Source organism: Culex quinquefasciatus, chromosome 1 (assembly GCF_015732765.1).
Source record: "Culex quinquefasciatus strain JHB chromosome 1, VPISU_Cqui_1.0_pri_paternal, whole genome shotgun sequence".
Taxonomy (NCBI): domain Eukaryota; kingdom Metazoa; phylum Arthropoda; class Insecta; order Diptera; family Culicidae; genus Culex; species Culex quinquefasciatus.
The window spans coordinates 92,161,881-92,185,219 of NC_051861.1; the positions used below are offsets into that span (position 1 = coordinate 92,161,881).

A 23,339-nucleotide genomic window follows, 5' to 3' on the forward strand; every position below is an offset into this window, starting at 1 on the left:
AAGGAATTTTTGATCGATTTGGTGTCTTCGGCAAAGTTGTAGGTATGGATATGGACTACACTGAAAAAAATAATACACGGTAAAAAAAATTTGATGATTTTTTTATTTAACTTTTTATCACTAAAACTTGATTTACAAAAAAGCACTATTTTTAATTTTTTTTATTTTTTGATATGTTTTAGAGGACATAAAATGCCAACTTTTCTGAAATTTCCAGGTTGTGCAAAAAATCATAGACCGAGTTATGAATTTTTAAATCAATACTGATTTTTTCAAAAAATCGAAATTTTGGTCGCAAAAATTCTTCAACTTCATTTTTAGATGTAAAATTGAATTTGCAATCAAAAAGTACTTCAGTGAAATATTGATAAAGTGCACCGTTTTCATGTTATAGCCATTTTTATGTAACTTTTTTCAAAATAGTCGCAGTTTTTCATTTTTTAAAAATTAGTGCACATGTTTGTCCACTTTTGAAAAAAATATGTTTGAAAAGCTGAGTAAATTCTCTATATTTTGCTTCCTCGGACTTTGTTGATACGACCTTTAGTTGCTAAGATATTGCCATGCAAAGGTTTAAAAGCAGGAAAATTGATGTTTTCTAAGTCTCACCCAAACAGCCCACTATTTTTCAATGTCGATATCTCAGCAACTAATGGTCCGATTTTCAATGTTAAAATATGAAACATTTGTGAAATTTTCCGATCTTTTTGAAAACAATATTTTCAAAATTTTCAAATCAAGACTAACATTTCAAAAAGGCCAAACATTGAATATTACGATTTTTTGAAAAAATCAGTATTGATTAAAAAAATCATAACTCGGTCAATGATTTTTTGCACAACCTGAAAATTTCATAAAAATTGGCATTTTATGTCCTCTAAAACATATCAAAAAATAAAAAAAATTAAAAATAGTGTTTTTTTGCAAATCAAGTTTTAGTGACAAAAAGTTAAATTAAAAATCACCAAATTTTTTTTTACCGTGTATAATTTTTTTCAGTGTAGTCCATATCCATACCTACAACTTTGCCGATGACACCAAATCGATCAAAAAATGCCTTCAAAAGATACAGATTTTTGAATTTTCATACATAATTTTTGTATGGACAGCTGCCAAATTTGTATGGAAATTTATATGGACAAACTAATGATGCAAAATGGCTTCTTTGGGCATACCGAAGGCACCAAAAAAGTTTCATTCGGATTAAAAAATACAAATATTAAAATTGAAGAAAAAAGACCAATTTCGTAGAGAGTTGCTCAGATGTAATATTACCTTGATTTGTGTTCTGTATACAGTTTTCTTAAAGCTACACAGAAAAAAATAATGTAAATTTGGAAGCTGTAATTTTGGAAGGTTGAATATTACCTCTTTTATTCTGTAATTTTACCTCAATTTAGACTGAAAATGTGACATTACACCAGAAAAGAGGTAAAATTACACAAAAAAATGTGAGCAATAGAGGGTTAAACCACCCTAATGTAACTCAAATATCATTCCAAAAAGGGGGACTCTTTTTTTTTTAATTGCCATATCCATCAATAGTAAGGTGCAACGCATCAAACCACGGCGCGGTTGGAACCCGGAGCGAGCGAGTTGACCCGAAACATTTTTACGAGATAATTCCGGCAACGCTAAATTTAGAAAGTGTCTCACCCCCCGGTTTTTACCAAGTCCAGGGGAGGGCAGGGTGGGACCCCGAAAAAAATGGCTAGGCCCCCCCTCAAAACCGGGCTTTTTGATCGTGGGGAGGGGGGGGGGGATGGGACGAACCCGCTCACAAATTCTTGTTTTATGCGCATCGCAAACCAAAACGACCCACGATAAAAACGATGGTACACAAAATTGAGGAGGAAGGCAGAATCAATTTTAAAGTTTTGGGGAGGGGAGGGGTGAAATGTCACTAACTTTTTTTTTATATATGTATTCTAGTTTTCTGGATTCTAAACCTAACGAAAATCGTAATGACATTTCAAAGCAGAGTTGTTTTAATCAACGCCAAAGTTATCATGCAATCGTTTGACCCCTCGGTGCCCTCCCCGGGTAAGAAATATTAAAGCTCAGCGACTCTCCCCATCGATCCCAGTTCCATCCCAGAGATTACGATCTTCATCTGACCGGCCCAAGACCAAACCAAGCTCGAATGATGCTGCCCGCAATCTCGTTCGGGGGACGTCCATAAACTGCGTCGACTCAACGTCTTACGATTTATTTTTATACTGGTTTTACATTGTTTAAAAGTTCTAAAATTCTAAGAAAAAAAAACAATTCACGTGTTTTAGAGACGACCCCTTGTCAAACCATCTTTGTCCCTCTCTTTCGTTCCTTCGCGAGCAGCACCATGTCCAGGGTGAAGGTACACGGGAGAGGAGGTGAGCGGGCGATTACTTCTCGTGCAGATCACGCAATCTTGGCCATCTTCGCCGCGATTGGCGCGACCGACCTCCGCGAAATCCGGCAGAGAAGAAAAGAAGAAGGAAAAGGAAGATGAAGATTCAGGTGAAACAGAAAACAAGAAATCTGCGCGTGCTTGAGCTGACACAAGAGATTACTGATGTTCTGTAGTTTTAATTTTGAGTTTTGTTTGTTTTACCTTATAAACATTTTTTTATTCTTCAAATTTCTCCAAAAAGTTATTTTGACAGTTTGTCTGATTATCTTTTTTTGTTTGAATTTAAAGGAATAACCAGAAAAAAGAATCAAAAGAAATTTTGCTACATTTCTAAATTTGCTAAACTTTGAACTCGCTACAGCCTCAATTCAGTTTTGGCAACTGTTTGAGTTCGCGGTCGCAATCGCAGCCACTTATTTGTTTTTATTATTATTTTTTCGTTCGGGGCTACGCGATCTCGCTTTACCCTTGCACACGAATGGAGTCCAGTTTTGATGCACGTAGATGTTTGTGCAAAATCACAAAAAAATGTTTTAATTTTAGAATTTCAAAGTCTTTTGAAATATTTATCTTTCAAATTTGGAACGAAAAGACGAAATTGTCCGGGAAATCGTGGAAATACTATCGAATAATTGCCTAAAACTGTATTGTTGTTTGAACATTCATGCTTGAATACAATTCAACGAATAATCTTTGCGGTTAACTTTGGGCAGTAGGCCTGGCGGCTAAATTCACTGATTTATTTAAGCGATCTCCAGTAAAATAATCATGGTAAATTTTTGTGCCACTGTAATTTTTTCCTCAAAGATGTGTAAAATTTAACATTTTCCAATCCCAATTGATGTAAAATAACATGATAAAATATGCAATTTTACACCACCCAATTTTACACCTCCAAATGAATATTGTGAAATGAAAATTGTGTAATTTTTGAAGGTGTAAAATTGGAAGGCGTAATATTCTAGGGGATGATATAAGAAGAAGATTCACAAATCTGCATCCTTTATTGCAAGATGCTTTTGGTAAACACCGAAAATTTGGTTAAAATTTTAAATAAACAAAAAATGCTATAAATCTTTTTATTTTAGCTGTTTTTGATTATAAGCCGATTAATTGAATCATTTTTTATAGGCGATAGACTATTTTTCTAAGCTCCAAAACATATTTTTTGCTGAAACATATTTTTTTTTGCAAAATTTGCTTGCCTAATTTGTGTTCACCAATATCAGTGTCTTGAGTTTGTTTATCATTTGCTCTTTGGTCTGACAGGGGGATTGGCAGCCAAACCCACTTTGGTCTGACAGTTTTGGTCGGACAGCTTCATGCTGGATTTCGGTCTGAACATGCGGTGGATTGGCAGCCACACCCCTTGGTAATATTACCTCTTCTGAGATGTAGAATTATCTCAATTAAGACTTAAACATTGGTACAACCCTGAAAAAGTGGTTAACTTTTCTGACATAAAAGATCCTAGCTGTAATTTTACCATAACTTTTGTGTACTGTGTGCGTAGTATGATTCGTCTGAATTGTAACCCATTTTAAAACTACACAGTAAAAAAAATCATGGTAATGTTACATCAGGGAAGGGGTACATCCTTTATGTCACAAAAAGTGTGTAATTTTACAACTCTTCTGGTGTAATGTCACATTTTCAGTCTAAATTGAGGTAAAATTACACAATAAAAGAGGTAATATTCAATCTTCCAAAATTACAGCTTCCAAACTTATAAAAAAATTTACTGTGTATCGTTTCAAGTCATGATACAAATCTTTACGTTTTGTTTAATTTTACAAATGTTACAGTTATAAATGATTTCAAATTGAAAATTTATTACTTCAATTTAAAACGTTCCAATTCATTCCCTAAAGACACCCCTAATGACTCCTCTTTTGTCAATCGCTAATGATCACCACCACCACAATTTGATTCATATTCCGATAGTGAAACAACGCTCGTCGCGCGATTGAAAACGCTTCTTTTTACGATTCAATTATGCTCATTAGCGCGATCGTTAGACCCCTCGCGCAAGTCGGTCCGTTTTTCTTACCACGGCGAGAGGGGTGGGATGGCGAATTCGAATTACGTGTGTGCGTTGATGCAAATTAAGGAGTCCGCCGCAGCTTGTTCGCCCCCTCCATTAAAACGCGCGCGCTCTACACCACGTGTGTGCTGCATCCATTCACCTCTCATTGTGTGTCTGTTGATGGTTAAACCACTTTAAATCATCTTTTCGAAGCGTTTAAGATGTGCCGTTTGGCGGAGTTTAAGGTTGGCGTCGGTCGAAGACGATTTTTCAGTTACATGCGATTCCATGTAGTTTTTTTCAATCAACGTTATTGAAATCCTTTTCAAAATTAAATAAACCATAATGTGTACTAAAATTTTCATTAATTTATTGGCCATTCCGTGTTAAAGATACAATTACATTAAATTGCATGTAATTTTACGTTTCATGAAAAAGTCACATTTACAGAGGCCATGCAATTTTGGCTAGATTACATGTAAAAAAAAGTGCGTATTGAAATTTATTTTACACGAAATCGCATGTAAATTTACGTTTCTTTAAAAAATCACTTTTGTATATAAATTCTCTATGAAATTGTGTGCAAATCACAAAATTTAAACCACTTTCAAATGTTAACCTCGATGTGCATAACGAGTGAACCAATCGAGCTAGCTCCAAAAAGATGGGCGTTCAATATCAAACTCCTTTCACGCTACCAAGTTTGATTCTGCAAACCTTTCCCATTCGTAGAGCACATCAGCACACGCACACGGGGTGAATGAAAGAAATTTGGACGCAAAAAAGGAGCAGCAGAAGAAGAAGAAGCCCGAAAATCATTGATGGTTAGCCATCGTCTAATGCGAGCACAATTGGCATTCATTAGCATTATATAAAAATGGAAAGAAAATCTAATCATTCCACTTTTGTGTGTTTGTGTTTTGTGGCACATCGAATTTTAAGCTGTGCTAATAAATACACATCAGCTGCTGGCTGCTGCTGACTGACTTGGGTTGGATGAATGATTTTTTTCTTCTTCTTCTTCGGTGGGAAGAACTGTTTTACACGCTGCAGTGGGTTGTTTCCCATCGAAGATAGGCAGGGTGAAAGAGTGGTGGTAAAATGTTAAGGTTAAACTAGGCAAATCGGTGTGTATAAACTGGCAATTAACGAAATTGGGTTAAATTGGGTTGTTCGGGACTGGTGAAAATGGGTGAAATTTGTAGGAATTTTGGAATTGTGGGAACCAACAGTGAGGGATGGTTGTTTATGTATTTTTAAGGCCGTTTTGATGTATCTATTTTTTTAAATGGTTCCTCAAAACGTTCAGGTGAAATTTTGTCCAAGAATTTCAAGAAATTTTCTTGAGTTAATTTGGTCCGCAAGACTTATTTGATTTAATGAATGTTTAATTCAGGACAATTTTCAGTCCTAATCATTTCAGTTTTTTCATCTATTCACATTATCAACTTGATGATTTCAATTCAATTTGCTTGCCAAACTTTTACATTATAAAAAATCTCTTTGAATTTTTTTTTTACATTTTTGGTAATGGATCTTTTTAAATACGACTTTTTTGTTCGAAGCACCCTTCTTTCGAGTGTAAAAATGTAGATAAATCTTTGAAAAACAATTTATTGAATGAAATAAATCTATGAATGAAAATAAGTTACTAAGGAAACAAAAATTACAAGACAAAGTTTATCGAATTTTAATTGTGGAAAATACTGGTAAAACTACTAAATGATTGATTTTTTAAACTTTTTTTTAAACGTGAAAATATTCTGTCTAAAATCGTCAAATTGAAATTTAAAATGTCAATTTATTTAAAAAGAACATCAATAATAGAACAAAAAGCCGTTCAATCATTTGTTCAATTTACACATTTTCAAAAGTAAAACTACATTTTTTGTTGTGACAAAAAAGATGTACAAATTCCCAGATGTAATGTTACCATGATTGTTTACGGTGAAGGTTCTAAATCTAAAAAACCTAGACGTTCGAAAGTTTAAGAATAATTTTTAAATTTGAGATTTTATCCTTAACCCTCTACAACCCAACCCCGCCTTAAGACGGGCTTCGATTTATAAAATCGCCAAAAATCAATTTTTAAATTAATTTTAGATCTTTAACCCTTTCAGGCCTGATGGGTCATATATGACCCAAAATTGAATATTTTCAAAGGTAGCCTATAATTTTCGTATGGTCATACAAATCATTTTCCCATAATTAACTCAAAAAAATTTTTTTTTTCAAAATTCAGACTTGAAAGGGTTAAAAAGCATTGGAAAGAAGAACTCTTAAAATTTTAGAAAAATTACACTACTCGACAAAACAAAACTTGTGTCAAGGGATTGACGATATCTCATCGGTTCCTCAGAGAAAAGGCATCCCCGAATCCGATGCAATCGACAGAATTTGATTTTATGTCCACGCGGACTGACGAGAAGCTGGTAAATTTTTAACATAAAAAATCGAACAATTTAAAAAAACTTGCGTCTCCTCCCAACTATATGAGCCATCTACAAAAATATGGAGGCGCCTGGTGCATAGCCATTTCCTTTAAGCACAACGTAAACAACCAATACAAATGTATAAAAAAGTTGTCAAGTTCGGGGTCCACAGCTAGCATTTTTGTACGATTATAAAAATAAATATTAAAAGTTTAAAATTAAAATATTTGAAAAACATTTTTTTAAATATACTTGTTTACTAAAATTTTATGTTTCTCAAAGGTCTATGGGTACTTCAGGATGTCCATGGTAATCCAAGGACCCTAGAGTTAAGATCTATGAGTCTACCGCCGTAACAAGCAAGAGGTCGTCGGATTTTGACCCCGGATTATGTGCGTATAGCATCAGTGGATATGGTAGACTACTATATGAATGTAATGGGATGTACATGGTCATCCAAGACTCCCTGGGTTAAGATCTACGAGTCTACCGCCGTAACAAGCAAGAGGTCGTCGGATTTTGACCCCGGATCATGTGAGTATAGCATCAGTGGATATGGTAGACTACTAAATGAATGTAATGGGATGTACATGGTCATCCAAGGACTCCCTGGAGTCTACGAGTCTACCGCCGTAACAAGCAAGAGGTCGTCGGATTTTGACCCCGGATCATGTGTATAGCATCAGTGGATATGGTAGACTACTAAATGAATGTAATGGGATGTACATGGTCATCCAAGGACTCCCTGGAGTTAAGATCTACGAGTCTACCGCCGTAACAAGCAAGAGGTCGTCGGATTTTGACCCCGGATCATGTGCGTATAGCACCAGTGGATATAGTAGACTATATATGTAATGGGATGTACATGGTCATCCAAGGACTCCCTGGAGTTAAGATCTACGGGTCTACCGCCGTAACAAGCAAGAGGTCGTTGGATTTTGACCCCGGATCATGTGAGTATAGCATCAGTGGATATGGTAGACTACTATATGAATGTAATGGGATGTACATGGTCATCCAAGGACTCCCTGGAGTTAAGATCTACGAGTCTACTGCGTCGTCGATTTTGACCCCGGATCATGTGCGTATAGCACCAGTGGATATGGTAGACTACTATATGAATGTAATGGGATGTACATGGTCATCCAAGGACTCCCTGGAGTTAAGATCTACAATCGATGTAAAGTTATCGAAATATTTAAGTTTGAACGATGAACAAAAGTCCTTGCTTACCACTTTAGCCAAACGGCGACCTCTTTTTTGTTACGGCGGTAGACTCGTAGATCTTAACTCCAGGAGCCCAACACATTTATATAGTAGTCTACCATATCCACTGGTGCTATACGCACATGATCCGGGTCAAAATCCGACGACCTCTTGCTTGTTACGGCGGTAGACTCGTAGATCTTAACTCCAGGAGTCCTTGGATGACCATGGACATCCCATTACATTCATATAGTAGTCTACCATATCCACTGGTGCTATACGCACATGATTCGGGGTCAAATCCGACGACCTCTTGCTTGTTACGGCGGTAGACTCGTAGATCTTAACTCCAGGGAGTCCTTGGATGACCATGTACATCCCATTACATTCATATAGTAGTCTACCATATCCACTGATGCTATACTCACATAATCCGGGGTCAAAATCCGACGACCTCTTGCTTGTTACGGCGGTAGACTCGTAGATCTTAACTCCAGGGAGTCCTTGGATGACCATGTACATCCCATTACATTCATATAGTAGTCTACCATATCCACTGATGCTATACGCACATAATCCGGGGTCAAAATCCGACGACCTCTTGCTTGTTACGGCGGTAGACTCATAGATCTTAACTCTAGGAGTCCTTGGATTACCATGGACATCCCGAAGTACCCATAGACCTTTGAGAAACATAAAATTTTAGTAAACAAGTATATTTAAAAAATGTTTTCAAATATTTTAATTTTAAACTTTTAATATTTATTTTATAATCGTACAAAAAATGCTAGCTGTGGACCCCGAACTTGACAACTTTTTATACATTTGTATTGGTTGTTTACGTTGTGCTTAAAGGAAATGGCTATGCACCAGGCGCCTCCATATTTTTGTAGATGGCTCATATAGTTGGGAGGAGACGCAAGTTTTTTAAATTGTTCGATTTTTTATGTTAAAAATTTACCAGCTTCTCGTCAGTCCGCGTGGACATAAAATCAAATTCTGTCGATTGCATCGGATTCGGGGATGCCTTTTCTCTGAGGAACCGATGAGATATCGTCAATCCCTTGACACAAGTTTTGTTTTGTCGAGTAGTGTTATGGGTTGGAAGTTTTACTTGTTTTATGTGACTTTGCCTATGTTTCTAAAAATGTAATTTTTTAGGGGTCAACTTTGGCTGTGTTTTTTTTTGTAACATTTTCTATATTTTAAGTAAAAAGGAGTATGCAGTAATTTTTCTAGTATCCCAGACTATGCCTCTTCGAACTTTTAAACAATTTAAAGGATAATGATGCCATTTTATAGCCGAAAAAGGGAAAAACAAGCAAAACTTGAAAAAGCGACTTACAGTGAAAGAAACATAAAAAAAATTAGATAGGCAAAATGTTATGATAGGAGGTGGTAGAATAGGCCAAATGCTACGAAAAACAAACAAACGCGGGATAAATAAAAAAAATAATAAAATTGGGCGGTAGAGGGATAACAAATTACGTACACATACAAACATAATTTCATAAAAAAATTAAAAAAAGTTGTGCCTTTTAATTTGCTTATTTTTCAAAATAAGATAAAAATCCTGAAAATCTCCGGTATCTCAACATCCCTTTTGAAATAGTAAACGAGATTTTAACTGAGATCGAAGCGATGTTTTTACTGTCGCTTAACCACTAAGCTACAAGTTTTTGTTGATGAAGAACGCAAAAACAATTTCTTATTACTAAATTCAGTTAAATTTACTGAAATCTGCACTACTGAAATTTTCAGTAAATAAAAACTTGCTGAAATTTCAGCAAGCTTTGACAGCTCCATACAGCGAAAAACTAACTGAAGATTTTAGTAGTGCAGTTTTCAGTAAATATTAACTGAAAACGAACATCAGAATTTGATGTGTACTCTTCCTCAACTCAGTTCTTTTTTTTTTAATTTTAACAGCAGATTTAAGCTTTCTAATCATATTAAAGCATAGTTAAATTACTGAATTTTTGAAATTTTAAAATTTAATCATTTTAAAAAAATCTGTGTATACAGATTTTTGTGATTTATGGGATCGAAAAATCCAGTGTTGGTATTCTCGCGCTCTCGCGAGAAAAATATCTCTCTCTCGAGTTCTCGCCGTGAGTCTCGAGCTGCCGAGAGAAACTCACCGATTGCCCGTGCTCTCCTCCGCTCGCGAATGGGCTTTCTCGGGAGCCAGAATTGCCCGTTCGCGAGAAGTTGAACGTGTTAGAAACGAACAAAAAACAGCACAGCGATTGAAGTTACACCTCTATCGAGAAATTAAAAGTGAGAGTGTGTGCGTGCAACATGGAGTTAAACTTTTCAAAGTGCCATTGTAACCTTCACAGCAACTTCATAGAAAGTTTAACTCCATGTTGCACATACTCTCACTTTTAATTTCTCGATACAATCGCCTGGTTCGCATTCATAAGCCTGATAAACAAATTGCTAGCTTGGGACGAACGGCTAGCACGAGGCGCTCGCGAGCGCTCGTGGCGAGAGCGAGAACGCGAACGAAAATGCGAGCGCGAGCGAGAAGAGAAAAGTACTACATTTTCTCTTTCTCGCTCGCGAGCGGGAAATGCTTTCCTTCTTCTCGCTCGGATTCCAACAATGAAAAAAATCTGTTTAATACTGATTTATCTGTATCTCTGGCATGGTTGGCCCGGTGCTGCACAGCAACAAATCCGATAGTAAAATCGCATGCAAAAGCATGAAAAACAAAAAGAAAAAAATCATGGTAATATTACATGTGGGAAGGGGTTAATTTTTTTTGGCAGAAAAAAATGTGTAATTTTACCTATAAAAGTGTGTAATTTTACAGCTTTTCTGATATAATGTCACTTTTTCAGTCTAAATTGAAGTTAAATTACATCTTACGCACGGCTATCAGACCGTTGAAGAATGAAAAGGACAAACGCCTATATCAGCTTAACAATTGCGGTCAAGCAGGTTTCCAATACTGATGAGCTATATATTTCTGGGTGTAATATTACATACATTTTCATAAAATCATGTTTTTTTGCGTCCAAGCCTTTCACACGCAGTCGGGTTACTTTTTTTTTGCTGCTTGACGTATGACTCATTGAGTCGTTTTGAGTGTGAAAATATCTTTAAACTAGTTTGTTTTTGTTCTGGTAGAAACAATAATATTTTGAAGGCTTTAATGTTCAGTTTTTTTTCGAAACAAACCTATGCTTTCAATCCAAAATTTACACCGCGTGAAGAAGAAACATAGGAAACCCCCCAAATTAAAACGTACTCGCGGACCAATCAAAAACACACACACGCACACAACTCTTTTCCACTTCTTCCTGTGTCTGTGTCTGTGTAGGAAAGCTTTTGCTTTGTTATCTTCTTGTTTTTTTTAGAGGTTTTCTTCGCTACCGCTTGGCACAACCGCCACCGCCACCGCCGGACTCGTCCCGGCTACTAATGATCCAATAACTTTTAAATTTGGGCCGTAACTCGCTTAATATGAGGAGTTCAAGTTACGACAAAGAAGAAGACGAAGAGAGCTCTCTTTCTCTCGCTTACGCGATGAGTTTTAGGTTTTTTTCTTCAATTTGTTTTTTTTTTTTTTTGTTGGAGGGAACTCATCAAACAGAGCAGGAAAGGTGCGTTTGTGTGTGCAAAAAATGTTCGTTTTTTGATTTGTTGTGTGTTTTTTTTGCTTCCAGTGCTTTCTTTTTAATTTTGACTACCCAAATTTGTACACTGGCAAAAAAAAACATTTTTTTGGGTCAGGAAAAACCATAAAAATAAAATTTTACGTCACAGCGTTAAGAATAGCAATCTAGAATCGCAACCTAAAGGTCGCGAGTTCAATCCCGGACTCGCGCTCAAACTTTTTTTTTCGCTGTGCCACTACCGCTGACTGCCGCCCATCAATGGCTATAACTGGAAACGAATTACGAGCTGCCTTCGTGCGGAATAACCCACTACACCGGGTTAGTAGGAGGGAGGGAAGTGAGGAAGGTTGAACAAATTTCTCTTCCTCTCTTCAAAAACGGGCGTCCAAGACGCCGCGCCGGACAAGGTTTGGATGCTGCTGCCGGATTTGGGCAGAAATGCAGCATCAGTCGGAGTTTTTCTCCGCGGACTGTCCGCGGAGATTGGAATGTATGTTGCGCGCGGGGTGGAAAAGTGGTCTTGTTGGACATCCCGGCCGGCCCCGGCAAATCAAAGGCGGTGTCCTCGAAACGGACAGTTAACACACGCGCGGCCCTCTCGTACAGATGTTATCCCAAATTAGGGGGGAGGGGTACGCAGCAGCGCCAGGGTGGGTCGTGAAAGTGAGGGATTATAGTTCTCAGATGTTAGCGGTAAAAAGGTGGTATGATTTCTGGTGAAGAGATGTACTTTTTGGTATTATATCTGAAAAACCTAGAATTTTGAAAATCTTGTCAACTACTGGAATCTTCCCGGAGTAACAAATTAAAATAAAACTCATTGATTTCTTATCTTTGAACTTCTAAAAATCGTTATTTGTAGACTGTTATACGTCTTATGTTCACTTTAACGTCTGAACTAAGTTGTAACGAAGTTACAGAAAATCCTGTTCCACCTTAATTCCTGTCCCGATCCTTTTCCCAGTTCCCAGTCTCTGATGTCTGAAATCGTGAGTCCTCTTGACAGAGCATACCTCGGTGACAGATCCGTCATTAATGTCACCCTGACGGAAACACTTTCCCGAGGGTTATAAAACCGAGTGATGATCGTGTCCCAAAATACGAAGGTCTTTCGGGCTGGACTGGCTAGGCAAAGGGTTTCCGACGGTGGTTCTCTTTGACGTTTGACCGCCAAGCGCGACACACCACCGGAGACACCCGCCAAGCACCAGGAGAAGGACTAGTACAAACAAGTTAAAACTTATACTAGGGACGTGCCACGACAAGTTAAAACTGTGTTCACAAACTGTAGGACGTTGCTGGTAAAAAAAAAAATAAGAACCCCTCGCGTGAGGATTGCTAAAAGAAAACGTTCACAATTACAGAATACTACAAATTAAAATCGGTTGTCCGCAACTCCACCCTACGTTTGCGACATAACGAAAAAAAATACAGGTAAACCAAATTAAAATCGAGATAAATAACAAATTAAAACCGGTGTCAAAAGGCAAGACGACAGGACTAACAAGTTAAAATTTGATACGAAGGAACTTCGTCCCTTCGATTGGGTGTCTCCCTAGGGTCTAGGATTTGAGGTTAGGACCCGCTGTTCCTCACCGACCAACTCCGGTGCAACATCCCGCAGCACCCAGCCAACGCGTGGACCCGACTCAATACCTGGTCCGCCAGCTACCCCCAGGTGACCAAGTCGACACCTGACGCGTCGACGCCGCGACTGTCAGACGAGGGTAAACACGACGCCGGCGACCGCTGGTCGCGACGAACACCCACCGCGGCAGCAACATCCACAAAACCAACCGGCCAACAGCACCAACAAGAACAAAATCGTGAGTAGAGTGGCAAAGAAAATCGTGCGGGGTTCCGAGCCCCGAGTGCTCCGGTCGGAGAGGCGCTGCCTCGGCCCCGTTCCGGCTTCCATCGGAGTCCGCAACCCCCCCTGGTCCGTAGGGAACCCTGAACCCTGGTTCCTGAGCCAATGGACCCGGTTGTGGCCGTGATCGAGACATCTCGACCTGTGGCCGGTTTGTAGGAGGTCCATCAACCCTCCGAGCCAAGGAACCGCCACCCACAACTGCCCCGAACGCCCGTCTCTGCCAGCTGATCGACCCTGACGGGCCCGCTGTCGAAAAGCGCCCGATCAACCGCTCGGAAGCTGGTTAGCCGCGGCCGGTTCCGGTTCTACGACCCCCCCCCCCCCCTCGTTGTGCGTGAATTCTGCTAGCTGTGCATGCGGATCGGTCCGGTGGCCCCACGCCCTGCCACACCTACGGTTCACCCGACCCAGCTCGGTGACATCCGACGGCGACGTCCCCTTCGAGCGCTGGCCTTGAGACGCAGGTCGACCTGGTTGGTCCCACGTACGTGTGCGCTGACTGGGGCTGGCTGCCTCGGCGATCGGCCGCCTTCGCGAACCTGCCCTGCGAGTTCCGGCTCGCCTGGTTGCTCTTCACAACCCCTGCGCGCGATCCCTGAAACGCTGGTCGACCTGGATGGACCCACCCGCGAGCTCCGGTGAGTCGAGCGATCGACCCTGCCAGTCCCGTTGCGCTGCTGTGCACCTCGCATGTTCGTGCTGGAAGCTGCGCAAACCGTCGGCGAACGGTCAAGAGTAAGAAGCTAGTTTTAACTTAAAATTAGATATCAAAACACAATTACACTCTTATATTAACATACACATAAAACGTTAAAATGAAAATTAAAAGCGCTGCGGCGCGTTATAGAGATTTGCGACTTTTTAGTTCGGTCCGCAAGTAGTTTTAGTGCGTGGGAGTGTCGTTGTGGAAGCGGGAGGACTGAGAGGGGTAATCCTCGTCGGGAATCCCGCGTTTTAGTCCGTGTAGTCAGTGGGTCTTCGTTGTTGGGATCTGACGGTGACTCGGTGACGAGTTGCCTTGGTATGACCTGCCCTGAGGTCTCATGGCCGGGTCGGGCATCAGTAGACGCATCCCAGCACTTCCACGGCCCTTCCGGCCTGGCGCAGAAGTGGAAGTTGTACCCAAAAATCCCCTATCCTATTCCCGCCCGTTACATTTGGCGCCCAACAACGGTAATTTGCTGAGTTTGTGTGAGTTTTTTAGTTGAAATTTTGAGAGTGACGAGAAATTTGATCTATAATGAGTGTGAGTTGTTGAAATTTGGCGGAGTTTTTACTCTGCAGTTCAGATTATTCTGGTAGTTTTGAGGGAAATTTGCTGAGTTGTTACTTGGCGTAACTGGAAGTTAGTTTAAGTGAAATTTGCCTAAAATGGCCGATTTGCCAATTTTTCTTGACTCGGTCAAGGGCAGAAGGGAGATGAGTGAAATTTGAGCAGATTATTCTGGGAAATTTGGGTTTTTACCTGAGTAAATTTGATCGGTTAATACCGGAGGGTTAAGTATTTAGTCGCAATCGACACTAAAATACTTGTAGTTCTTAGGTTAGGTAATTAAATAGTCGTTTCGGATGAGTGAAGTTCGAGCGTACGTAGTTTCTTGATTTATTAAGTTTTTTTTCTTCAATTTTCCTAATTAAATTTTTTTTCACAATAAAAGAATATATTTCTTGTATATTTCTCCATACTCCGAGACCTAAAGGGTTCACACACCTGGAAAGAGATTAACATAGTCAGTTGGATACAAGTTTGCATGCAACATAAAAACAAATCTGCTCAAACATCCACACAACATTCTGCTCCATAATAACAAAACCAACAGTGAAGATTGAGGCCCTTTACACCTTAATTTCGCTCCTTTTCTTAGTTCTGTAACACTTTTCCCGATCAATTTCACAAATTACCTTAACTTACCTTAATTCTATAGCCTCAAAATCAAGAAATTGCACCTTCAGACTGTGTTTCACCTGCCCGTAAATATCTTTACAGCTGTATGTTGATTTTAAACGTCATTTGTTATGTCGATTGTCATGCAAGGACAAATCTAACAGTAGAGTCCGTGAATTGCAGCCCGTAATCAAAGTGAGGGTACCAATTCGATACCTCATCATAGGTTAAGGGTGATATGCAACAGTTCAAAATGTTCCAAGGGAACGAAAGTTTAAAAAAATAAATAAAGTTGAGTTTTAAAATGTTAATTGCGTAAAACTATGTGTTGTACGAGTGTGATTTGAATATTTGTAGGATGCTTTTCTATTGATTATCTCAATCAGATAAAGATTCCGAACTATAACCAAATGAAAACTGGTTTATATTTAAATCATTTTTAAAATAAATTCAGAAAACTTCATTTATTTTCTGTTGGAGAGGGGGGAAGTGTAACGTTGTTACAAATTAACCCTACTTCTCTTGTGGTGTCAAAACTACTGTTTCGGTGTAAAAAAATAAAAAAATCAGCAAGCTTCTTTTTTTACCATTAGTAAGGGGAAATGTAACGAAGTTACAGAAAATCCTGTTCCACCTTAATTCCTGTCCCGATCCTTTTCCCAGTTCCCAGTCTCTGATGTCTGAAATCGTGAGTCCTCTTGACAGAGCATACCTCGGTGACAGATCCGTCATTAATGTCACCCTGACGGAAACACTTTCCCGAGGGTTATAAAACCGAGTGATGATCGTGTCCCAAAATACGAAGGTCTTTCGGGCTGGACTGGCTAGGCAAAGGGTTTCCGACGGTGGTTCTCTTTGACGTTTGACCGCCAAGCGCGACACACCACCGGAGACACCCGCCAAGCACCAGGAGAAGGACTAGTACAAACAAGTTAAAACTTATACTAGGGACGTGCCACGACAAGTTAAAACTGTGTTCACAAACTGTAGGACGCTGCTGGTAAAAAAAAAGAACCCCTCGCGTGAGGATTGCTAAAAGAAAACGTTCACAATTACAGAATACTACAAATTAAAATCGGTTGTCGCAACTCCACCCTACGTTTGCGACATAACGAAAAAAATACAGGTAAACCAAATTAAAATCGAGATAAATAACAAATTAAACCCGGTGTCAAAAGGCAAGACGACAGGACTAACAAGTTAAAATTTGATACGAAGGAACTTCGTCCCTTCGATTGGGTGTCTCCCTAGGGTCTAGGATTTGAGGTTAGGACCCGCTGTTCCTCACCGACCAACTCCGGTGCAACATCCCGCAGCACCCAGCCAACGCGTGGACCCGACTCAATACCTGGTCCGCCAGCTACCCCCAGGTGACCAAGTCGACACCTGACGCGTCGACGCCGCGACTGTCAGACGAGGGTAAACACGACGCCGGCGACCGCTGGTCGCGACGAACACCCACCGCGGCAGCAACATCCACAAAACCAACCGGCCAACAGCACCAACAAGAACAAAATCGTGAGTAGAGTGGCAAAGAAAATCGTGCGGGGTTCCGAGCCCCGAGTGCTCCGGTCGGAGAGGCGCTGCCTCGGCCCCGTTCCGGCTTCCATCGGAGTCCGCAACCCCCCCTGGTCCGTAGGGAACCCTGAACCCTGGTTCCTGAGCCAATGGACCCGGTTGTGGCCGTGATCGAGACATCTCGACCTGTGGCCGGTTTGTAGGAGGTCCATCAACCCTCCGAGCCAAGGAACCGCCACCCACAACTGCCCCGAACGCCCGTCTCTGCCAGCTGATCGACCTGACGGGCCCGCTGTCGAAAAGCGCCCGATCAACCGCTCGGAAGCTGGTTAGCCGCGGCCGGTTCCGGTTCTACGACCCCCTCGTTGTGCGTGAATTCTGCTAGCTGTGCATGCGGATCGGTCCGGTGGCCCCACGCCCTGCCACACCTACGGTTCACCCGACCCAGCTCGGTGACATCCGACGGCGACGTCCCCTTCGAGCGCTGGCCTTGAGACGCAGGTCGACCTGGTTGGTCCCACGTACGTGTGCGCTGACTGGGGCTGGCTGCCTCGGCGATCGGCCGCCTTCGCGAACCTGCCCTGCGAGTTCCGGCTCGCCTGGTTGCTCTTCACAACCCCTGCGCGCGATCCCTGAAACGCTGGTCGACCTGGATGGACCCACCCGCGAGCTCCGGTGAGTCGAGCGATCGACCCTGCCAGTCCCGTTGCGCTGCTGTGCACCTCGCATGTTCGTGCTGGAAGCTGCGCAAACCGTCGGCGAACGGTCAAGAGTAAGAAGCTAGTTTTAACTTAAAATTAGATATCAAAACACAATTACACTCTTATATTAACATACACATAAAACGTTAAAATGAAAATTAAAAGCGCTGCGGCGCGTTATAGAGAGATTTGCGACTTTTTAGTTCGGTCCGCAAGTAGTTTTAGTGCGTGGGAGTGTCGTTGTGGAAGCGGGAGGACTGAGAGGGGTAATCCTCGTCGGGAATCCCGCGTTTTAGTCCGTGTAGTCAGTGGGTCTTCGTTGTTGGGATCTGACGGTGACTCGGTGACGAGTTGCCTTGGTATGACCTGCCCTGAGGTCTCATGGCCGGGTCGGGCATCAGTAGACGCATCCCAGCACTTCCACGGCCCTTCCGGCCTGGCGCAGAAGTGGAAGTTGTACCCAAAAATCCCCTATCCTATTCCCGCCCGTTACAAAGTAACTTTTGAATTCCTGAACATCTGAACAATGTACTACTGAACCTCCCTTCAAAGTTTCTTCTAAATTCTTGAACAAATTAACACAGAAGCTTCTGAAGTCCTGAACATCTGAACAAAGAACAAAATCTCAAGTCTTGAACATCTGAACTAAGTACCTTCTGAAATCCTGAACATCTTAACAAAGTATCTTCTGAACTCTTGAATATCTGAATTCTTGAACGTCTAATCAAAGAAGCTTCTGAAGTCCTGAACATCGGAAAAAAGTAACTTCTCAACTCTTGATCATCTGAACAAAATAGCTTCTGAAGTCCTGAACATCTTAACTTCTTAATTCTTGAACAACTGAACAAAGAAGTTCTGAAGTCCTGAACATTTGAACAAAGTAACTTCTCAAATCTTGAACATCTGAGCTAAGTACCTTCTGAAATCCTGAACATCTAAACAAAGTATCTTCTGAACTCTTGAACATCTGAGTTCTTGAACGTCTAATCAAAGAAGCTTCTGAAGTCCTGAACATCTGAAAAAGTAACTTTTCAACTCTTGAACATCTGAACAAAGTTACTTCCGAATTCCTGAACATCTGAACAAAGTACCTTCTGAATCAATGAACATCTGAACAAAGTAACTTTTGAACGCTTGAACATCTGAACAAAGTACCTTCTGAATTTCTGAACATCTGAACAAAATAGCTTCCGAATCCTGAACATCTCAACAAAAAAGCTTCTGAAGTCCTGAGCATCTGAACCAAGTAACTTCTGAACTCTTGAACATCTGAACAAAGTTACTTCCGAATTCCTGAACATCTGAACAAAGTACCTTCTGAATTCATGAACATCTGAACCAAGTAACTTCTGAACTCTTGAAAATCTGGACAAAGTAAATCCTGAATTCCTGAACATTTGAAAAAAAAAAAAACTTCTGATTTCATGAATACCAAAACAAAGTAACTTCTGGGTTCTCTAGAAATTTCGTAAAATCTGAAATTTCTGAAACTGACACAGATTTAGAAATCACATCAATCCCTGCATCTCTCAAACTCCAATCGCTCTGCTTCCTCTCCATCTAAAACGTCCACTTTTCCCCACCGGGAAAAGCCAATATTTACCTGCAACTCTTGACTCGGAAGTGCCCCCATATCGCAGTCCAGTACTCAAAAACTCTCACACTCTAGAGTGCTATAAATGCCGAGCTCTCGCGCGCCATTATTTTTGCAACAGTTTCACTGATTTGGACCCCCTCCCCCCCTCCCCGTCCCCTCCACAGTCACTCTCGAAAATGTGAGCTGTGTTTTGTGCCAACACAAATTCTATACCCCTCTAAAAGTATGTGGAAAATAACTGGAAGAGTCGAAAAAAAAAGAAACTCGCGAGTACTCGACTATAAACGACGTGTTATCAATATTTCATCCCGCGAGCTTCGGGTGCTGCTGAAAAAAGGGGGGGGGGGGAAGTCTGACCCGATGCACGGAAAGTTAGGGTTTGAAGAATCAAACTTTCAGTTCTCAGCGACTACAATTATCATGCCCGAAATTTCACGTCCCAACTTTCACTGCCCACATCTCCGTTGGGAGAGTCGGAGCAACAAGAATTACCGGTCTATTCTCTTTTTCTCTCTCATTCCCACATTCACAATCCGCTCCCCTCAACACAGAACAAAATTTGCCAACGCAGTTAAACGCGACGCAATGCTTGGTCGATTCCCTATCCCTCTCTCACGTTCTTTCATTGAGATTTTCTGAGAGAACGAAATAATCTTCAGAGAGAGTGTGCGTGAACGAGGAAAAGCGAAGGAGTGATAGAAAGAGAATGCTTTTGCTGGCGAGATCACGTAATAGAAGAAGAGAACTGTGCCGGTCCCTTTAGTATAGCGCTATACCCTCTGATGTTTTGATGCTGGAATTAAGGTTGTTAATCGATAAAATTATCGATAATATTATCGTTATCGGAACGGTACCATATTTTTTCGGAAATACTCAAATTTTCATAATTTGCAATATCGGCATCAAACGAATTGAAATTTTGTATGCCTTTTTACTTTATTATAGTTTTTTTTTCGGAAAATACTAAAATTTTCACAAAATACCGTATTTATTTCAAAAATACTCAAATTTATAAAATTTGCAATATGAGTATCAAACGAAGCGAAATTTTGTATTGTTTTTTTTTCACTTTATTTTAGTTTTTTTAATACTAAAATTTTCACAAATTACCATATTTTTTCGAAAATACTCAAATTTTCAAAATTTGCAATATTGGTATCACTTTGCTGAGTATCAAACGAAGCGAAATTTTGTATTATGTTTTTCACTTTATTAGAGTTTTTTTAAATACTAAAATTTTCACAAACTACCATATTTTTTCGAAAATACTCAAATATTCAAAATTTGCAATATTGGTATCAAACGATGCGAAATGTTGCATGCTTTATACATACATTCAAATTATTTATGCTTTATATACAATTTTGCTTCGTTTGATACCCATATTCCAAAATTTGTAAATTTGAGTATTTTCGATAAAAAATTCGGAATTGTGAGAAAATTTTAGTATTAAAAAAAAATCTAAAAAAATGAAAAAGCGAACAAAATTTTGACAAAAACCTAACCGCAAATTTTAAAAAATTTGAGTATTTTAGAAAAAATACGGTATTTTGAGAAAATTTTAGTATTTTCTAAAAAAGTACTCTAATAAAGTGGAAAAAAGCATACAAAATTTTGCGATAGAACTATCGTTATCGTTATCGAGCCTCGTTAATTTTATCCTTAACATCCTTGGCAGGAATCATCAAATGATAGTTTTTTCTATCACTCATTTACAACACTGATTCCAGCCAGGAAAGATTTTTCCGAAGGCATAGTATGAGTTTCACTGAGCGATCAGTGAGAGAGAAATTCTCCCTTGCGTGGAATATCGGTAGGATGAAAGGCTCAATGACGTTACGAGATGAGGAGAGTTTAGTTTTCGTTGATAAAGTACGAAATTAGGAAATAATTTCATACACTTTCGAGCCAAAATCATTCGGATCACATCAAAACTTTCCGCTTAAAAATGAGTACTTATGAAATGTAATTTTTAGATTATTTCAATCAAGATTAATCCTAAATGTAATTCAATCAAATTCTCATGATTTTCAGTTTCGATCAACTCACTCTCTTCCGTGCCTTTGGTGGCGCTAGTATTGCCAATCTCTCTCTCTCTCTCTAAGCACTTTGCTGACGCCAAACCAGTCTGTACAAACACACACACATGACTACACACAATACTCACAGCCACACAGCCCGGACTTCCCCAAAAAGCGCTGAAATTTTTGCAATTTTAATAATCAATGATTCTTTTCCCCCCTCCCTCCCTCCTAACCTCACTTTTGTTATTGGACTCTTCGACTCCTCGCAACTCCATTATGGCCGGGATGTTTCGGCGCGGCGCGACCATCCAATCATCCCTCGGCGCCCCTCCTCACGTGACCTTTTGCACATCCCCCCCGGGGGTCGAGGGGCGTACAGATTTCAATTTGTTTAGTCCGCGCGCGCGCGCGCCTTGTGTGAAGCTTTCACGGGATTGAATTGAAAAGATTTCCATTGAGAATTACTACTGGCGGAGCTTTGGGGATGGGTGTGAGTGTTTGCTCTCGTTTTGTGTATTTTTGGTGTGTTTCGTACAAGATTGATTTTCACCGAAATGATAGAGCGGGGAGCTCCTAAACTATGCAAGTAGCACTGGAAACGATCCTTTGTTGTAGTTTTAGGAGGTAACATTTTATTTCATGTATTTGCGAAAGTAAATTTTTAAACAGCGTTCCTCGACTTCCAGCTGTCGCGATATTATGATTGATTCGAAGTTTGAACTACTTATCTCACTTTTTCAATTTAAAATTGTGATGAACTTTTGCTAAAAATGTGATATTCCATCCCAATGAAACGAAATTATTCTATCAACAAGATTTATGCTCAATTACATCATTCAATTGAGTAGCAATAACCACCCATCTGTAACCCATAATGCCCTTTCCTTAAAAATGCAACAAAAACCCCAAAACAAAATTCTCCCATTCACTTTCGTCGGCTAAATATCGCGCTCCTACAACTGCTCGCCCAGATTTCACATTGGCTCTGCTGGCTGAGACAGACTGGGGGCCGTTTCGCCGTCATGCCGCGACATATTGCCCAAGCCCCGAACGCCAAATATCGCCCAATCGAAGACAATTGTGTTACGTTATTATGTCTAGTTCTCTCTCGCCGCTCGATTCCAGGAGAACAGATGGAAGAGGGAGGAAAAGTCACAACAACAAAATAGTTATAAAACTTAACGATAGTTTAGGTTAACCCTCTGCTGTCGCTAATTTTTTTTTACTTCTGTCCTATTCTAAGTTAATGTTGTTGTTTTCTTATTCAAAAATTGTCAAACTTACGGACCCAATCCTGCAACAATCTGACAGTCAAATTTAGTTGTAAATAATTTTGGGGATGAATCCGTAGCGTAGCCTTGGAGCACAGTGTGCACCGGGCAGCAATCAATTTTTCTACGAATATTGAATTGACCATTGTGGCAGCGTGGTACAGACTCGTAATGCTATGCTATGCTATGCTATGCTAGTACTTTAGAGGATGAATTCAAAATTGTACTAATGTTATTTTAAAATCTAACATAACATTTTTAAAGATGTCAAGTGTTTTTTCAGCCCTTTAAAAAAAGAATCTTGATTTACTTAAAAAATCACTGTTTATTTTTTCCATAAAATATAACTTTCTGGATTTTTTTGAAAAGGATGTCTCCTGAAACATATTTAACATTGTTACGAACAAAATTTGATTTCAAAAATCAAAAAACCTATTTTTTTAGTTTTATTGCTAAAGGCGCTAAAACGTTGAAAAAAATCGATGTTTTGAAAAATAGTGTTTTTGAAAACATCGAAAATCTGGACAAAAAATTATAAAAAAAAAAAATATTTGGTCTAATATATAAAAAAAGAAAAATTATTTATTTTTGGACCTTTTCAGTCTATACGCTTGATTTTTAAATTTTGAAATATTTTTAATAAAAAGATCAGATCCCAATACAGTATTTTCAATTTTTAACATTGAAAATCGAACCAATAGTTTCCGAGATTTCGTCTGTTGGAAATCACAGGCTAAGGGGAACAACATCTAATTCCAGCGTACCTCTAATGTTGCCATATTAGCACA

The 23,339-nt window shown here is 39.8% G+C and overlaps 1 protein-coding gene across 11 annotated transcripts in view; it reads left to right on the top strand.

Annotated features, from left to right (window-relative positions):
- Positions 1-23,339, top strand: part of LOC6048855 (ephrin type-B receptor 1) — a 180,015-nt gene that overhangs the window by 25,360 nt on the left and 131,316 nt on the right. The gene's annotated exons all lie outside the window — the stretch shown is intronic.